Raw genomic sequence first — 18319 nt, 5'->3', positions numbered from 1 at the left:
CGGTGTTTGGCGGTCAAAGTCACCGGCTTTCTAGACACCACCGATCTGTTTCATTTTTGTTTCGTCTTGATCATACACACCTGGTTTCTATTCCATTAATTATGTTCCTTATTTAACCCTCTGATTTCCCTCTCTGTTTTGTGCGTTATTGTTTGTCATGTGGGTTCTCGTTGTTAGTGCTTGGGATTATTGTATTTGTTCCTTGTTGGAATCTTACTTATTTTGGAGTAAATTTTGGATGATTACTCAGAACTGTGTCCTGTACCTGACTCTGCATTTTTTTTATGTTACCAATTTCCTCACACTTTCAACATGATTTTTCTGATTCCACTGTAACCTTGAATTCTAATTTGAAAAACATATGTATATTCATATGTTCACTAGTTTTGTCTTATTTGATCACTTGATCACATTAATCCTAATTAGAGAAGGACTATTGTATCATATTAGCATGTCCAGGTAAAGCCCCTAAACCGAACCCGTTGTCTGAGGAACCCGTTGTCTGAGGAACCCGTTGTCTGAGGAACCCGCTGTCTGGGGAACCCGCTGTCTGAGGAACCCGCTGTCTGAGGAACCCGTTGTCTGAGGAACCCGCTGTCTGAGGAACCCGCTGTCTGAGGAACCCGTTGTCTGAGGAACCCGCTGTCTGAGCCTGCGTCCCATTATGACAGACATGGTAAACAGGAGAGAATCATCTCAACAGTACTTTAATCCCTTCTCCAAACATCATTATACTGCACCTTTGGGATCAAATAAGCAAACAGAATAAAATAATAAACAGCTATATCTGGAGAACACTGTGTACTAATGTTGCTTTGCTTATTCTACTGGGGTTGGAATGTTAGACGCAACAAGACAAACATAGTCAAATACAGTCAGCCTATAAGGTAATAGTGGGGGTTCCTCCTTGGGCTCTGTAGTATGGCGGTTTCAGGTTGAACTCGGTTGAGGGTTGGCCTGCCTCCTCTGGTGTCACTGTCCAGGGTGGTGCAGTACTGAGGGGACAGCCCTCTCACAGTCAGCCTTTGGAATATTGAATGAAAAAATCTTAAATACTGCTTAAATACAGCCTTCAACTCTCAGCAAAGCACTCTCAGCAAAGATAGGTGAGATGGACCCAACAACCCTAAAAGCCTCCACATAAAAGGCCGAGACTATTTTTACCCAGTGAATTGCTGATATGGAATGAATGACCATGTGACGCACGAATGAGTGTGCTTTCCATAGACATCATCCCCTCCTTAAACACTTACACTGCAATTTCCACTCAGTCTATATTATGCCTCTCTTGATGATGAATGAGAGTCCACTCACATTGAAAAACATGAAGTGTCCTGGTTGAGAAACTATTATGGAAGTGGAAAGGTCATGGAGAGGTCAAATGGAATATTGGTCTTTTGTGGAAAGAAAAACCCTGATGATGCAAAGTGCTCCACCATTGTGAGTGTGTGGTCTAAATAAAATGGACCCCAGCGAGAGTAAAGACGATAGATATGGAGAATAAATTGGCTGAAAAATGTGACAGTAAAGCTTCATTTCTTTAACACCTAATGTGAGTCACAGCTCACAAAGAATTAACCAGATTCGAGGGTGACATACACTCACAACGAATCACATGAAACGAAAATGTGCAGATACTGTCTGCGGGTAAATCCAACTATAGAAAGAAAGTGTGTTAAGCTCAGCATTCAGTCAACTAATTACACCCTGTCATTACTGAGCCCAGCATTCAGTCAACTAATTACACCCTGTCTGTCACGACTTCCGCTAAGGTTGGCTCTCCTGCCTGTTCGGGTGGTGCTCGGCGGTCGTCGTCACCGTCCTACTAGCCACTACCGATCCCTTTTAGTGTATCTGTTGGTTTTGTCTGATTGGTTTCACCTGTGTGTTGTTTAGTTAATTAGTGTCTGTATATGTAGTAGGTTGTCCCGCCCGTGTTTTGTGCGGGATTGTTTATTTGTTATTCATGTCAGTCGATGTATCTTGTGTTCATATTCTCCGGTTCGTCTTTATCCTGTGTTGGATTGTTCACCCTGTGTGTGTTGGGTTGACCGTGTTTCTTGTTCACCGGAGAATAAACTGTCATATCGCTATTTGCTCTCTGCGCCTGATTCCACCCACCTTGATTAGACGTGACACTGTCATTACTGAGCCCAGCATTCAGTCAACTAATTACACCCTGTCATTACTGAGCCCAGCATTCAGTCAACTAATTACACCCTGTCATTACTGAGCCCAGCATTCAGTCAACTAATTACACCCTGTCATTACTGAGCCCAGCATTCAGTCAACTAATTACACCCTGTCATTACTGAGCCCAGCACCAGACTTGCAACTGCACATGGGGACAAAGATTGTACTTTTTTGAGAAATATCCTCTGGTCTGATGAAACAAAAATAGAACTGTTTGGCCATAATGACAATCGTTATGTTTGGAGGAAAAAGGGGGAGGCTTGCAAGCCGAAGAACACCATCCCAACCGTGATGCACGGGGGTGGCAGCATCATGTTGTGAGTGTGCTTTGCTGCAGGAGGGACTGGTGCACTTCACAAAATAGATGGTATCATGAGGAAGTAAAATTATGTGGATTTATTGAAGCAACATCTCAAGACATCAGTCAGAAAGTTAAAGCTTAGTCTCAAATGGATCTTCCAAATGGAAAAAAGACCCCAACCATACTTTCAAAGTTGTAACAAAATGGCTTAAGGACAACAAAGTCAAGGTATTGGAGTGGACATCACAACGCCCTGACCTCAATCCCATAAAAATGTGTGGGCAGAACTGAAAAAGCGTGTGCGTGCAAGGAGGCCTACAAACCTGACTCAGTTACACCAGCTCTGTAAGGAGAAATGGGCCAAAATTCACCAAACTTATTGTGGGAAGCTTGTGGAAGGCTACCCGAAACATTTGACCCAAGTTCAACAATTTAAAGGCAATGCTACCAAATACTAATTGAGTGTATGTAAACTTCTGACCCACTGGGAATGTAATAAAATAAATAAAAGCTGAAAGAAATAATTCTCTCTACTATTATTCTGACATTTCACATTGTTAAAATAAAGTTGTGATCCTAACTGACCTCAGACAGGGAATTGTTATTACGATTAAATGTCAGGAATTGTGAAATGTATTTGGCTAAGGTAAACTTCCGACTTCAACTGTACTGTATTTTATACCGTCTATTGCATCTTGCCTATGCCGCTCTGTCATTGCTCATCCATATATTTATATATACAGTATATATTCTTATTCCATTCATTTACTTAGAATTGTGTGTATAAGGTAGCTGTTGTGGAATTGTTAGATTACTTGTTTGATATTACTGCACTGTCGGAACTAGAAGCACAAGCATTTCGCTACACTCGCAATAACATCTGCTAACCATATGTATGTGACCAATAAAATTTCAATTCATTTGTTTTGACAGCATCCAACACACATTGACTGGGCATATGGAGAGATACTGGGAAAGTGGAGATGAGATGGATGGACTGAAGGACATGGGAGAAGCCAGCTAGACTTTGGACGTGCAGAGCATGGATTATTTGGGGAACATAGAGGGAGGGTACATTTGAGGAGGGAGGTCGGGGTGGGTGGTTGCATCCATTTGTGAGATTGTTGTTTCTTCAACCTGGCCTCCCTAAAAGCCCCTCTTTCTCCTCCGTAAAGTAGATAAAAGAGAGAAGAAGAGGGGGGAATGAAATATTCAACAAAAAAGAATATCTGTTTTTAGAAGCAGGGGGAAAGCTTGAGTTGTATTATTGATGTTGGAGTGTGAGTGGGGCCTCTCGGGCTCTCTGTCTGGTGTTGGCAAACACCTGTGTGTGTGTGTGTGTGTGTGTGTGTGTGTGTGTGTGTGTGTGTGTGTGTGTGTGTGTGTGTGTGTGTGTGTGTGTGTGTGTGTGTGTGTGTGTGTGTGTGTGTGTGTGTGTGTGTGTGTGTGTGTGTGTGTGTGTGTGTGTGTGTGTGTGTGTGTGTGCGCGTGTGTGCATGTTTGTGTGCGCATGCACTTGTGTGCACTCATGGACAGAGGACGCGAAGCACAGCATGGGTTTTGGCAAGGAGGCACTCCTTGGAATTGAGAAGGACAGAGTGAGATTTTTTTTTAAAGATGTGGAGAGGATGGAAGAGATAAATACTATAAAATAAGAAAATATTAATAAGGAAAAATTAAGAGAGTATGAGAGTATGAGAAAGAAAAAAGAGTCAGATAGAGAGTAGAGAGAGACAGTGAACATGGGAGAGACAGACGAGAGAAAGAGAGAGAGAGAGAGAGAGAGAGAGAGAGAGAGAGAGAGAGAGAGAGAGAGAGAGAGAGAGAGAGAGAGAGAGAGAGAGAGAGAGAGAGAGAGAGAGAGAGAGAGAGAGAGAGAGAGAGAGAGAGAGAGATAGAGAGAGAGGGAAAGAGGGAAGAGAGAGACGAGAGAAAGAGAGAGAGAGAGAGAGAGAGAGAGAGAGAGAGAGAGAGAGAGAGAGAGAGAGAGAGAGAGAGAGAGAGAGAGATAGAGACAGCGCAGGGGCCTATAATGCCTGAGCTGCATTCCCTCCAGACAACACAAGTGTATAAAAAACATCTGCCTCTGCTTTCTGCCACAACATTGTGATTCCACACAGTAGTGGAGTGGGATCGCCTGGGTTCCGCTGGTGGTTTGGGGAGACGGGTGTTTCATGTGGAGACATTGATCCTGATCTGTTTTCAGACCAGCCATCGGAGCTGGAGGGGGGAGGTTTTGGGCTTCTACAAGAGAATAGACAGGTCTGGCTTAATAGCACTACTCTGAGCACAGTCTGAGGACCAATGGCTGATAAGGTCAAGATGTTGATGGACAGACTAAGTCACGATCAATTCTAACCCTACTTCCATGAAGCCTTCTGTATTGTGCCGACATCTATTTAGGGTAAAACCATTATCCTTCCCACAGTTATTATCATGTTTTCCAAGCTCAAGGAAGTGAGTGTATCTGTGTTTCTTTCACTCTGGGGTGTAAAGTACACGTAATGTATTTCCAAAAGAGTTAGGAGATACAGTGGGGCAAAAAAGTATTTAGTCAGCCACCAATTGTGCAAGTTCTCCCACTTAAAAAGATGAGAGAGGCCTGTAATTTTCATCATAGGTACACAAAATGAGAAAAAAAATCCAGAAAATCACATTGTAGGATTTTTAATGAATATATTTGCAAATTATGGTGGAAAATAAGTATTTGGTCAACAAAAGTTTATCTCAATACTTTGTTATATACCCTTTGTTGGCAATGACAGAGGTCAACCATTTTCTGTAAGTCTTCACAAGGTTTTCACACACTGATGCTGGTATTTTGGCCCATTCCTCCATGCAGGTCTCCTCTAGAGCCGTGATGTTTTGGGGCTGGGCAACACAGACTTTCAACTCCATCCAAAGATTTTCTATGGGGTTGAGATCTGGAGACTGGCAAGGCCACTCCAGGACCTTGAAATGCTTCTTACGAAGCCACTCCTTCAATGTGATTTTCTGGATTTTTTTTCTAATTTTGTCTGTCATAGTTGAAGTGTACCCATGATGAAAATTACAGGCCTCTCTCATCTTTTTAAGTGGGAGAACTTGCACAATTGGTGGCTGACTAAATACTTTTTTGACCCACTGTATTTACCATATCATATGGAAACAGAAACATAAACTTTTTACATTATCATAGGTAGACATAATTGCAAGTGATTAAATCCTTCCAATAGATTTTTTTTTTTTAGTTTAGGAATTGAACTTTAATTAAATGAGTTGACTCTTCACATGGAATGATTTCACTGAACAACAAATGAAAGGGAACATTGAATGATCCCCAATGATCTATAGCATCCCCCAAAAATGTTTTCAACATTCATCTGTAAAAAACAAAAGCTTTGGTTGTCTTCCTCTCATGCTTCCATGTCCTCTCCCTGGACCTCCTCAATGTCCACCACTTGAACATCAGACTGAGAGGGCTCATCTTCACTTTCACTTTCCAACCATGTTGAGGATGGCTCGTTGTCAGGCTCAAAAAGCCTCAAATTTGCCCAGATTGCCACCAATTTTTTCAATCCTTGCATTAGTCAGCCTGTTGCGTGCTTTGGTGTGTGTGTTCCCAAACAAGGACCAGTTGTGCTCTGAGACGGCTGATGTTGGTGGGATTTGGAGGATGATGGAGGCAACAGGGGAAAGAGCCTCAGATCCACAAAGTCCCTTCCACCAGGTGGCTGGTGAGATATGTTGGCACGGCTGCCATATTGCATCTCCATCCCAAATCCCTTGCTTGGATGTGTGCTTCACCAGACTACCAAGAACCTTGCCCTCATCCAGGCCAAGGTGGTGAGACATGGAAGTGATGACACCATAGGCCTTATTGATCTCTGCACTAGGCAGGGTGCTCTTGCCAGCATACTTGGGGTCTAACATGTACGCTGCGGTATGTATGGGCTTCAGGCAGAAGTCTTCACGCTTTTTGATGTATTTCAGAACTGCAGTTTCCTCTGCTTGGAGCAACAGTTAAGTGGGCAGGGCAGTACGGATTTATCTTCTTACATCTGCAAGCAGAGTCTGAACATCAGACAGGATGGCATTGTCTCCTTGCAATGGCTACTGCTATAGGTTTCAGGAGATTCAGGCTGCTTACCACTCTCTCCCAAAATACACCATCCAGGAGGATCCTCTTTATGGGGCTGTCCATATCAGCAGACTATGATATGGTAATTTCTTGGAGAGGCTCCTTCCCCTCCAGGAGAATGTCAAACATGCTGACAACACCACCACAACGGGTGTTGCTGGGCAGCTTCAATGTGGTGCTCTTATTCTTCTCACTTTGCTTGGTGACGTAGATTGCTGCTATAACTTGATGACCCTTCACATACCTAACCACTTCCTTGGATCTCTTATAAAGTGCATCCATTGTTTTCAATGCCATGATGTCCTTGAGGAGCAGATTCAATTCATGAGCAGCACAGCCAGTGGGTGTGATGTGAGGGTTGGACTCCTCCACTTTAGACCAAGCAGCTTTCATGTTCGCAGCATTGTCTGTCACCAGTGCAAATACCTTCTGTGGTCCAAGGTCATTGATGACTGCCTTCAGCTCATCTGCAATGTAGAGACCGGTGTGTCTGTTGTCCCTTGTGTCTGTGCTCTTGTAGAATACTGGTTGAGGGGTGGAGATTATGTAGTTAATTATTCCTTACCCACGAACATTCAATCACCCACCAAAGATGATTGTAATACAGTCTGCTTTCTCTATGATTTGCTTGACCTTCAGTTGAACTCTGTTGAACTCTGCATCGAGCAAATGAGTAGATAAAGCATGTCTGGTTGGATGGTTGCATTCTGGGCAAAGAACATTCAGAAATCTCTTCCAATACATATTGCCTGTGAGGATCAGAGGTGAACCAGTTGCATACACAGCTCGAGCAAGACATTCATCAGCATTTCTCTGACTACGGTCCTCCATTGAGTCAAAAAAAGTCTGATTCCAGGAGGACCGTGAGTTGTTGCCATCGATAAGGTGTCTGATTCATAATTTTCACCTCGAATAGACGTAGAGGGACTTTTGTCAGAGGTTGCTTGTTGTGAGTGCTGAGGGAACTTTATGCACTTGGCCAGATGATTCTGCATCTTTGTTGCATTCTTCACATATGATGTGGCACAGTATTTTCAAATGTACACAGCTTTCCCTTCTACATTAGCTGCAGTGAAATGTCTCCACACATCAGATAATGCCCGTGGCATTTTCCTATAAAGATCAGAAAAAAATTAGTAAAAAAACAAATCAAATTCCATGTACAGAGTTAGATTAAACAACTCCTTTGTATGATACATTTTTTGAAAATTAAACATTTATAGAAACAGGTGAATAAACACTCCTCAGTAGGAGGCTCAAGCAAGCTAAAACCCACATGGGTGCAAATACTAACTAGCAGAAATTGTTAACAAGTTTGAAATTATTTAAACACACTTTGCTGTAGGCTACTTTTTACTAGTTAACAAAACATATTGTATGTCATATAAAATATATTCACCCCACCCAGAAAGCATGTAGTCCTTGGCTCTGACAGTGTAGTAGTGTGGGCTCAATAGCATCTCGTTAGTGTGCAAGATCTTGAGAATCAGCTGTACATGTGATGGAAGTGTGCACTGCACCTGTAATGGAAGAATGCATTGTGCATGCAGAGGGTTGCATTCCATTTAAACACTTTGCAACCCTAGTACTGAGTAAAGGGTCTGAATACTTATGTAAATGTGATATTTCCGTTTAAAAAAAATAAACACATTTGCAAAACTTTCAAAAAAAATGTTTTTGTTTTGTCCTTATGCGGTATTGTGTGTAGATTGATGAGGGGTGAAAAACAAGTTCATCAATTATAGAATAAGGCTGTAACGAAACAAAATGTGCAAATGGTCAAAAGGTCTAAACACTTTCCGAATGCACTGTATACCATCTGAAAAAAACACTGTAACCTTCCCATGACCATCCACTTCTCTTGGTCCTCCAGCAGCTACATAGTAGGCCTGAAATAGAGCAAAGAACTTGAGACAATGCTTTCCAAGGTAACAATGTGCACTTCCTGCATTTCATCCATTGCCGCCTCAAGCAGAAAAAACCTTTACTCTTACCAGAATATAATTTTGAATAATTGAGATGTAGCGGAAGTCATCCAGGTCAGAGCAAAGAGAACTCTAGAGAACCAGAGACACAGGTTAGTGGAAAACACATTTCAGAAGCATTTCACAGAATCTTTAAAGCTACTCTGAATACATTTGTAATCTGCCATAATGAGGAAAACACCCATATGAGCTCTGTGCATTAGAAATCTTTATCTCATCAATACAGTATGGGTGTTTTTGAATATCAATTACTTTACTGTGAAACAAACTTTGTTCGACATCTTTTATTACTTTTTTCCCATCAGACTTTGGAACACAGTTTGACGGACATGACTTCAGCAATTCCATCACATTGGGCACAAGTACCAGACAGAGTGCTGGAGGAAGCCAGCTAGTTTCATTTTGTCTGTCTACATCCATTCATTAAACCACTTGACAGCTCTGCATGCTTCCTCTGTCTCTCTGACAGGAGACTGCTACATGCCCAGACATGAGATTCCCACCTACACATAACCTGCTGCCAAGAGTTTATATGAGTCATGACTGTATATGTGTTTTGAAAGCATAGTATACAACTTTACATTGTGCATACTGTGTTGACGTGAACATGGATCCAATACCCACAGAAACCCACAGTATTGGAAGTATTTTTACTAATATCTCTTTTTGTCACGTTCTGACCTTAGTTCTTTTGTGATGTCTTTGTTTTAGTATGGTCAGGGCGTGAGTTGGGTGGGTAGTCTATGTTCTTTTTTCTATGTTGTGGTTTTGTGTTTGGCCTGGTATGGTTCTCAATCAGAGGCAGGTGTCATTCGTTGTCTCTGATTGAGAATCATACTTAGGTAGCCTTTTCCCACCTGTGTGGGGTGGGTGATTGTTTTCTGTTATGTGTATGCCACCTTACAGAACTGTTTAGTTTCGTTCTCCTTTGTTATTTTGTTTAGTGTTGTCTGTTTCATAAATCTAATGATGAACACTTACCACGCTGCGCTTTGGTCCTCACCTCATTTCAACGATGAGCGTTACACTTTTCTGATATCCAAAAGTGTAAGAGATTCAGAGGCTGATAGTGCCTTGAGCTCTGTGCTTCATATTCATGTGATGTGTTTACACTGTGATCCACCTTTGCATATACTGTACATTACGCTGAACTCTGACCTTAGTTCGGGCGCTTCATATGCAAAATCCAAAACCAATCGAGGATTACCAGGGTTTGAGCTAAAACTATTTGTGAGCTGAGCGTGAAACATTGGCACGGCTGGATTCATCTGGATTTATATGTCTTTATAAAACATGCAGTTATGCTTAGGTTGTCTCATTAGTAGCTGTAGGATAGTACTTACACCATAACCTGGCCTACAGGCCTGTAGTACTACGTAGTTAAAATATTTTTACAACATTTTTGATTTAAACCAATATCTAACAGAAGCTGCTTATGCGATTCTCCAGTGGCAGGTTTCATCTTTGTTTGAGAACAGTATGAGATTGAAATATAACACCCCCCGGCTATGAGAATGAGAGAATGCCTGATGCGTAATTCAAATCATACCTGCAGCTTTAGAAAGATTATCTGACACGGTGTAATCATAAAAAACAAACATTACACAGCAGTTGTTCAAGTTTCTGACTACACTGACTGCTTCAGGGGTGTACACTACCTACAGACAAATCAACTCGTTTACATTCCCTTAAAGGAATATGGGCAGGCCAGGGCCATATGATAAATACATTTATAGGGGTACAAGCATATGCCCAATCTTCGCTACACCAGGAAAAGGATCAGTCATGAAAGTTAATGATCCATAAAATCAAATCATACACAACAGCCAAGCATGTAATCTACAGAGGCAAGCTGAGAACATTACTGGAAGCCTGTTTGCTTATTCATGTCAAAATACCACATCAGAAAAATGGCAATGAATAACTGAGTGCTTTGTAGATCATGTACTGTACATGTCAGCATTACAAGAGAGGGAGTCAAGTAATGATTGATCATGGCATAGTAAAAGGAATGCATCACACCAGAATACCTAAACATTTAGATAACATTCTGCATCCCATCATCAAATTCCAACACGGCAATCAAACCATTCTGTCTTCCTCATCCAAGTTTGAGTGCATGGCTTAATGTTTCCTACTATCTCCAACAACCCCCCTCTGCACCTCAACACAGAAAGAATAATGTCGCATCAGCATGGAAACGATTCCAATGGCAGATGATGCATTGGATCATTTTCAGGTGGCCACCTTGCGCAAAGGAAAATAATGAAATGTTAAGCTTTAATAAAACATAAGGGGATGGGTGTATGAAAAACATCTTCATCTGAGTGCAGACCATGGGGGAAAGACCAAACAAGAATGAGAAATAAGTGATAACGGCAATGGCTTACAGTGCTTTGCGAAAGTATTCGGCCCCCTTGAACTTTGCGACCTTTTGCCACATTTCAGGCTTCAAAGATAAAGGTTTAAAACTGTATTATTTTGTGAAGAATCAACAACAAGTGGGACACAATCATGAAGTGGAACGACATTTATTGGATATTGGGACGGAGATTTGTCTTCCAACAAGACAATGATCCAAAACATAAAGCAAAATCTACAATGGAATGGTTCAAAAATAAACATATCCAGGTGTTAAGAATGGCCAAGTCAAAGTCCAGACCTGAATCAATCTGCACTGTGATAGTCTCAGAGGTCCGTTAAAAGCGCAGAGAGCATCATGAAGAACAAGGAACACACCAGGCAGGTCCGAGATACTGTTATGAAGACCTGGCCGTCCCTCTAAACTTTCAGCTCATACAAGGAGAAGACTGATCAGAGATGCAGCCAAGAGGCCCATGATCACTCTGGATGAACTGCAGAGATCTACAGCTGAGGTGGGAGACTCTGTCCATTCATATATTGATCCTCACTGAACTTCTGGAGAGAGTTTGCCAGGTGTTAGAATGCACTGAAAGTAAAGGGGCTGAATAATTTTGCTGTAATCGCAGCAAAACGCTACCAATTTTTCAGTTTTTGATTTGTTAAAAAAGTTTGAAATATCCAATAAATGTCGTTCCACTTCATGATTGTGTCCCACTTGTTGTTGATTCTTCACAAAAAAATACAGTTTTATATCTTTATGTTTGAAGCCTGAAATGTGGCAAAAGGTCGCAAAGTTCAAGGGGGCCGAATACTTTCGCAAGGCACTGTAATTAGCTTCTCCAAGGCTATTCTTCAGAGTGTGTTACTACAGACTGTCATTTCCACTCCTCCCATAAGAGGCTGGAAACTGGAGCACCGGTGACCCCAAAATGACTGCTGTTTTACCTAGTTGGCTGTAGCCAGGTAACTGTCGAGGCAGCTTTAATTCTAGATTGTATTATAATAATGTAGTCATGAAATTTCGCTGTCTTCAAATTGCTGAGGGTTTTCTTTTCAGTTCTCCACGCTCCCCAGCTGCCTGGAAGCCTGGTTCACAGCTAACTCCTCCGTTTCCCCTGTCATCATCTGCTACAGTACATGTTGTAAGTGAAGGCATTCAGTAGGGAATGGTGTGGTACCCTTATTATTGTATAGAACATGAAAGACTTGATGCAAAATAGATAACGTCACTTAGCAAGCTGCCTGGAGGAAACTGTGGGGTCAGTCAATGTCAACCCTAACCTGGGTACCAGTCTGTGTCATATGCCACAGAGTACAAGCAGTGGAATGTTAGCTAGACAGACTGGTACCCAGGCTATGCCAACCCTCCAAGGCTCAGATTCACGATCTGTTACACTCAGTTACCCAAGGAGCTGTACAACGCATTGTTTCCTCCAGTCATAGGGGAACAGAGCGCCTCCGATGGGCCCTGAGGACTCACAACTAAACAGAGCACTGAGGAGGATGAAGATGAGGAGGAAAGATAGGAAGGGCCCAAGGGGCAGTCAGTCTTGAATGTGGTTCATGAGGGTAGAGAGGCAAAGAGGAGGCAAAAAGCTGGGGCAACACAATGCCCTTGCCAAGAAGCAACTTACCACAGTGCTTACCATTCATCATCACCATAGACTGCCATCTTATGCACATCAACGTCCATTTAAAAATTGAAAAAAGTCAGAAACGTTGTATGTGGTGGAAATAAAAACCTCTGATAGCACTGGGTGTGCTCTTTTTAAATCTAATGGCCTCCACCACAGCAGAAGGTGGGAAAGTAAGAGCAATGTGAGGCTGGGTGCCAACATTTGAAGTTACAGCTATTGATCTCCTGCATTCCAGAATGTGTCCACTGTGTGTGAATGCATTATTGAGGAGGTGCAGCCTAACAGGTGGATGGCGGTGCGCTGCTCTGGCAGAATAAGGCTCTATAGTGGTTCTCTACAGGGTGAAGGGAGGTGCTGAAGGATGTGGTATGAAAGCAGTGAGCATATGTCTGTATATCTGTATGATATTAGCATATCCAATTCTATGCATGTTATGCCATGTTATGTCTGGCTCAATAAACTGCCTTCCAACAACACAGTCAATTCAAATGAGCCCATTATTATTGCATGCACTAGTGGGCCATAACTAACAGCATTATAAATTCAACAACTGTTGTAAGCGCTTTTCCTCTGTTAAGAGGAGTCAGGATGTTGGCAGGTTTAACTTGATCCACAGGATGCGTTGAATAGAACAGATGAATTATTTTGGAGCAACACAGCACTTAAGTGAAGGTATTGTACGCCTGCAGGAAGGAAGGGATGTTAAGACACGGGAGGAGGTCAAGTGATGAAGGGAGGGAGGGATGGATGGATGTGTGTTTTGGGGATACCTGGAGCACGGAGGAATGGAGGAGGATGTGGACATTACATGTAGGTGTGGATAACAATAGTGTTATACATTTGAAATAGAATGGGCTGTGTTTACCCTATTAACTAAAGAATTTGACATTTCTGCAAGTAGCCTAATGTAAATTGAGTAAACAGTAATCAGACTTAGATACACCAATCAGCTTTTATTAATTTTTCAACCTATTAGATTAAATTGAGTCACCAAAATCAAATCAAAATTAAATAAAATTGTATTGGTCACATGGTTAGCAGATGTTAATACGAGTGTAGCGAAATGCTTGTGCTTCTAGTTTCCGTACAGTAATATCTAACAAGTAATCTAACAATTCATCAACAACTACCTTATACACACAATGTAAAGGGATTGTAGAAAAGGCCCATGGAGTTGGTGGAAGAATCCTTTAATGCATGGCCACTTGCTCAGCTGGGCCAGGGGCGCTTTAATTAGGTCAGGTGGAAATGTCCGATAGATCTCAAATCATTAAAAGGAGGAAATCGTCATCGCCCAACCTCGCTGCTTTCTCTTCCTAACTTTGTTTGTTATGCAGCACAGAAAGACTACTCAGTAAATATACCACTTTATGGTTAAAGGAATTCCTGCCTCAGTCTCATCCATTCCTCTGTCACCTGACCTGTGACCACCTGTTCACCTTCATTGTCAGTCATCCTACCTGTCCAGCTACTCACACAGATTCCACTAATCTTTACCCACACAGATTCCACTAATCTTTCAGGGATGGAATAAGAACATGTACATATAAGGATGAGCAATGGCCGAGTGGCATAGGCAAGATGCAATAGATGGCTTGTCATTGCCAACAAAGGGTATATAATAAAGTATTGAGATAACCAAATTGACCAAATACTTATTTTCCACCATAATTTGCAAGTAAATTCATAAAAAATCCTACAATGTGATTTTCAGGATTTTTTTGCCCCACTGTATATGTTTTATTATTACATACACCAGCTAGGTGCAGTGAAATGTATTGTTTTACGGGGTCAGCCATAGTAGTACGGCACCCCTGGACCAATTAGGGTAAAGTGCCTTGCTGAAAAAGACAATACTGCACTCAAAGTTTGAAAAACATTTGGCTTTGGTAAGAGGCATTAACGAGACTGTAAAATATTTACCTTGGCCTAGGGCTAGTTAACAGAAGAGGGTTAGAGATAGTTTTGACTTTTGCTTGAGCTCACATGAGGCAGAGCAGAAAACATGATCCGTCTTCCAATCCATAAAAGCTTGGTGAAACATTTTACATCATCAACAACTGTAAATTGTGAATTCCAACCATTTCTTATGACAGCATTACTTCACCCTTTCCAGGTTTACCCCGGACAGCCTGTTATGAAGCACTCAGGCAATTACATAGCCATAAATGTAGTCGTCCATTCCATCTCTTGAACGCCCCAGAAGAGCTAAGAACAAATCATTTTCCCTTGGCTTTTTTTTGGTGGCAGGAATCAGTGGACACAGACGTTATTTTTATTATGGCCCCCTAGCAAACCTATGGTTACACACAGTGCTTAGAGTCGATAAATCTCCTCCTACCCATTTAATTCCTTGTACACATCTGACTTATTTTCATCTAAGAACAGAATAATCTGATCAGAGAACATCCCGCGATGGTCAATGAGGATTGAATAGAGGCAGGAATGTCACATTTAGTTCCATGTGCAAAACCAAGAACCACTTGCCCTCAGTTCAGCCATTATACATATACACTACAAAAGTATGTGGACACCTGCTTGTCGAACGTCTCATTCCAAAATCATGGGCATTAAAATGGAGTTTAATATGGAATATTGCTGCGGGGACTTGCTTCCATTCAGCCACAAGAGCATTAGTGAGGTCGGGCACTGATGTTGAGCGATTAGGCCTGGCTCGCAGTCGGTGTTCCAATTCATCCCAAATGTGTTCGATGAGGTTGAGGTCAGGGGTCTGTGCGGGCCAGTCAAGTTCTTCCACACCAATCTCAACAAATGATTTCTGTATGGACCTCACTTTGTGCACAAGGACATTGTGATGCTGAATCAGGAAAGGTCCTTCCCCAAACTGTTGCCACAAAGTTGAAAGCACAGAATCGTCTACAATGTCATTGTATGCTGCAGCATTAATATTTCCCTTCAATGGTGCTAAGGGCCCTAGCCCGAACCATGAAAAACAGACCCTGACCATTATTCCTCCTTCACCAAACTTTACAGTTGGCACTATGCATTCGGGCAGGTAGCGTTCTCCTGGCATCCGCCAAATCCAAATTCGTCTGTCAGACTGCCAGATGGCGAAGCATGATTCATCACTCTAGAGAACTTGTTTTCACTGCTCCAGAGTCCAATGGAGGTGAGCTTTACACCACTCCAGGCTTAGCATTGTGCATGGTGATCTAAGGCTTGTGTGCGGATGGAAATCCATTTCATGAAGTTCAGAGGCAGTATGGAACTCTGTACTGTTGCTACCGAGGACAGACGATCTTTACGAGCCCCGAGCTTCAGCACTCGGTGGTCCTGTTCTGTGAGCTTGTGTGGCCTACCATTTCGCAGCTAAGCTGTTGTTGCTCCTACTTAACATTACAACAACAGCACTTACAGTTGACTGTGGAAGCTCTAATAGGGCAGAGATTTGATGAACTGACTTGTTGTAAAGGTGGCATTCTATGACGATGCCACATTGAAAGTCACTGAGCTCTTCAGTAAGGCCATTCTACTGCCAATGTTTGTCTATGGAGATTGCATGGCTGTGGGTTCAATTCTATACACTTGTCAGCAATGGGTTTGGCTGAAATAGCCAAATACACTAATTTTAAGTGTTGTCCACACACTTTTGTATATATAGTGTACCTCATGGTAAGACTATCTAGGAATGTCAGCTGATAGGAGGTGAAACGCTTTGGCATTAAGGTGCAGCCCTTACAGCATTCAAAGTAAGCACTAAACACGTATAGAACCTTCATTTCAATAACTTGGACTGGGATCATTGCTCAGGGAACAAGTTGTCTGTAGGCAAAAATCTAGGATCACTTCCCCATTAAAATGTGTTAGTGGCATGAGTTTCCCTGGGGATAGTAGGTGTAATTTGTGGAAGTCAGTGAAGGTGTTGTAGGTTTAATCAGTCCTCCATGTCCTTCCATCACATAGACTCATATTGTCCATTGTACTGTACACATTCTGCAGTTGCCTAAAGTGAATCCATTTTAATCTAAGCTCCAATATGTTTTCATCACTTATTCAAGTTGTTTTCATTTGATTTTCAACACTGATATAATTAATAAAGGCTGAGTAGGCAACCAAAAAAGTAATATTGCTCTCCCTGAATAATTGAAATAGCAAAAGGCTAAGGGATAGATTAAGTCCTTTTTATGGACTGAATTATTGAGATGATTACAAATACTGCATTCAAATACTGCAGACTGTGTTGACACTTTGCAGTATTGTTTTGCCCAAAGGGCCAAAACAGGCTGGCACCCCATGGGTGTCCGAAGGCCTCATAGACAGACATCCCATGGGTGCCCGAGGGCCTCATAGACAGACACCCCATGGGTGCCCGAGGGCCTCACAGACAGACACCCCATGGGACATCATTCTGGGTATTTCCACTGAGTCACTTACAAACCACCATGCCTGTGTGAGGGGGCTGACTTAAGGTGGACCAGCTTGACAACATGTAACAGTATAACTTTAGACCGTCCCTCGCCCATACCCGGGCGCGAAACAGGGACACTCTGCACACATCAACAACAGTCACCCACGAAGCATCGTTACCCATCGCTCCACAAAAGCCGCGGCCCTTGCAGAGCAAGGGGAACAACTACTTCAAGGTCTCAGAGCAAGTGACTTCACCGATTGAAACGCCACTAGCGCGCACCGCTAACTAGCTAGCCATTTCACATCCGTTACATACAGACGAAGAAGATTAGGAACATATTCATTTAAAGCATTCAATTATTTTCAAGTTTCAAAAAAATTATACTGTACAATGAGAAATACATGCAATGTACCAAATAAAGAAAACCACTTAACAACATTCTAATAAGCCTGGGTGTGACAGTGAAAGAAGTGCAGCTATTGATGATAAAACAACTGCTACTCGTGTAAATATATTGATGTTAATGGCTGTGCTGGCTGCTGTAAACATGCAGACCATGTTATCTATTATAAATATTGTAACATGAGAAAATGTACAGTGCTGTGAAAAAGTATTTGCCCCCTTCCTGATTTCTTATTTTTTTGCACATTTGTCACATTTAAATGTTTCAGATCATCAAACACATTAATATTACACAAAGATAAGCCAATTAAACACAAAATGCAGTTTTTAGGTAATGATTTTATTTATTAAGGGAAAAAAGCTATCCGAACCTTCATGGCCCTGTGTGAAAAAGTAAACCTAATAACTGGTTGTGCCACCCTCAGCAGCAACAACTGCAATCAAGCGTTTGCGATAACTGGCAATGAGTCTTTCACATCGCTGTGGAGGAATTTTGGCCCACTCTTCTTTGCAGAATTGTTTTAATTCAGCCACATTGGAGGGTTTTCGAGCATGAACCTCCTTTTTAAGGTCACGCCACAGCAACTCAATCGGATTCAAGTCCGGACTTTGACTAGGCCACTCCAAAACCTTAAATTAGTTTTTTTAAGCCATTCAGAGGTGGGCTTACTGTTGTGTTTTGGATCATTGACCTGCTGCATAACCCAAGTGCGCTTCAGCTTGAGGTCACGAACTGATGGCTGAACATTCTCCTTCAGGATTTTTTGGTAGAGAGCAGAATTCATGGTTCCACAGCAAGTCGTCCAGGTCCTGAAGCAGCAAAGCAGCCCCAGACCATCCATCACACTAGCACCACCATATTGGACTGTTGGTATGATGTTCTTTTTCTGAAATGCTGTGTAACTTTTACCCCAGATGTAACTGGACACACACCTTCCAAAATGT

This window comes from Oncorhynchus masou, chromosome 14, assembly GCF_036934945.1.
Source record: "Oncorhynchus masou masou isolate Uvic2021 chromosome 14, UVic_Omas_1.1, whole genome shotgun sequence".
NCBI classification, from domain to species: domain Eukaryota; kingdom Metazoa; phylum Chordata; class Actinopteri; order Salmoniformes; family Salmonidae; genus Oncorhynchus; species Oncorhynchus masou.
The sequence above is the reverse complement of the archived record's forward strand: the minus strand, read 5'-3'. Positions refer to the sequence as shown.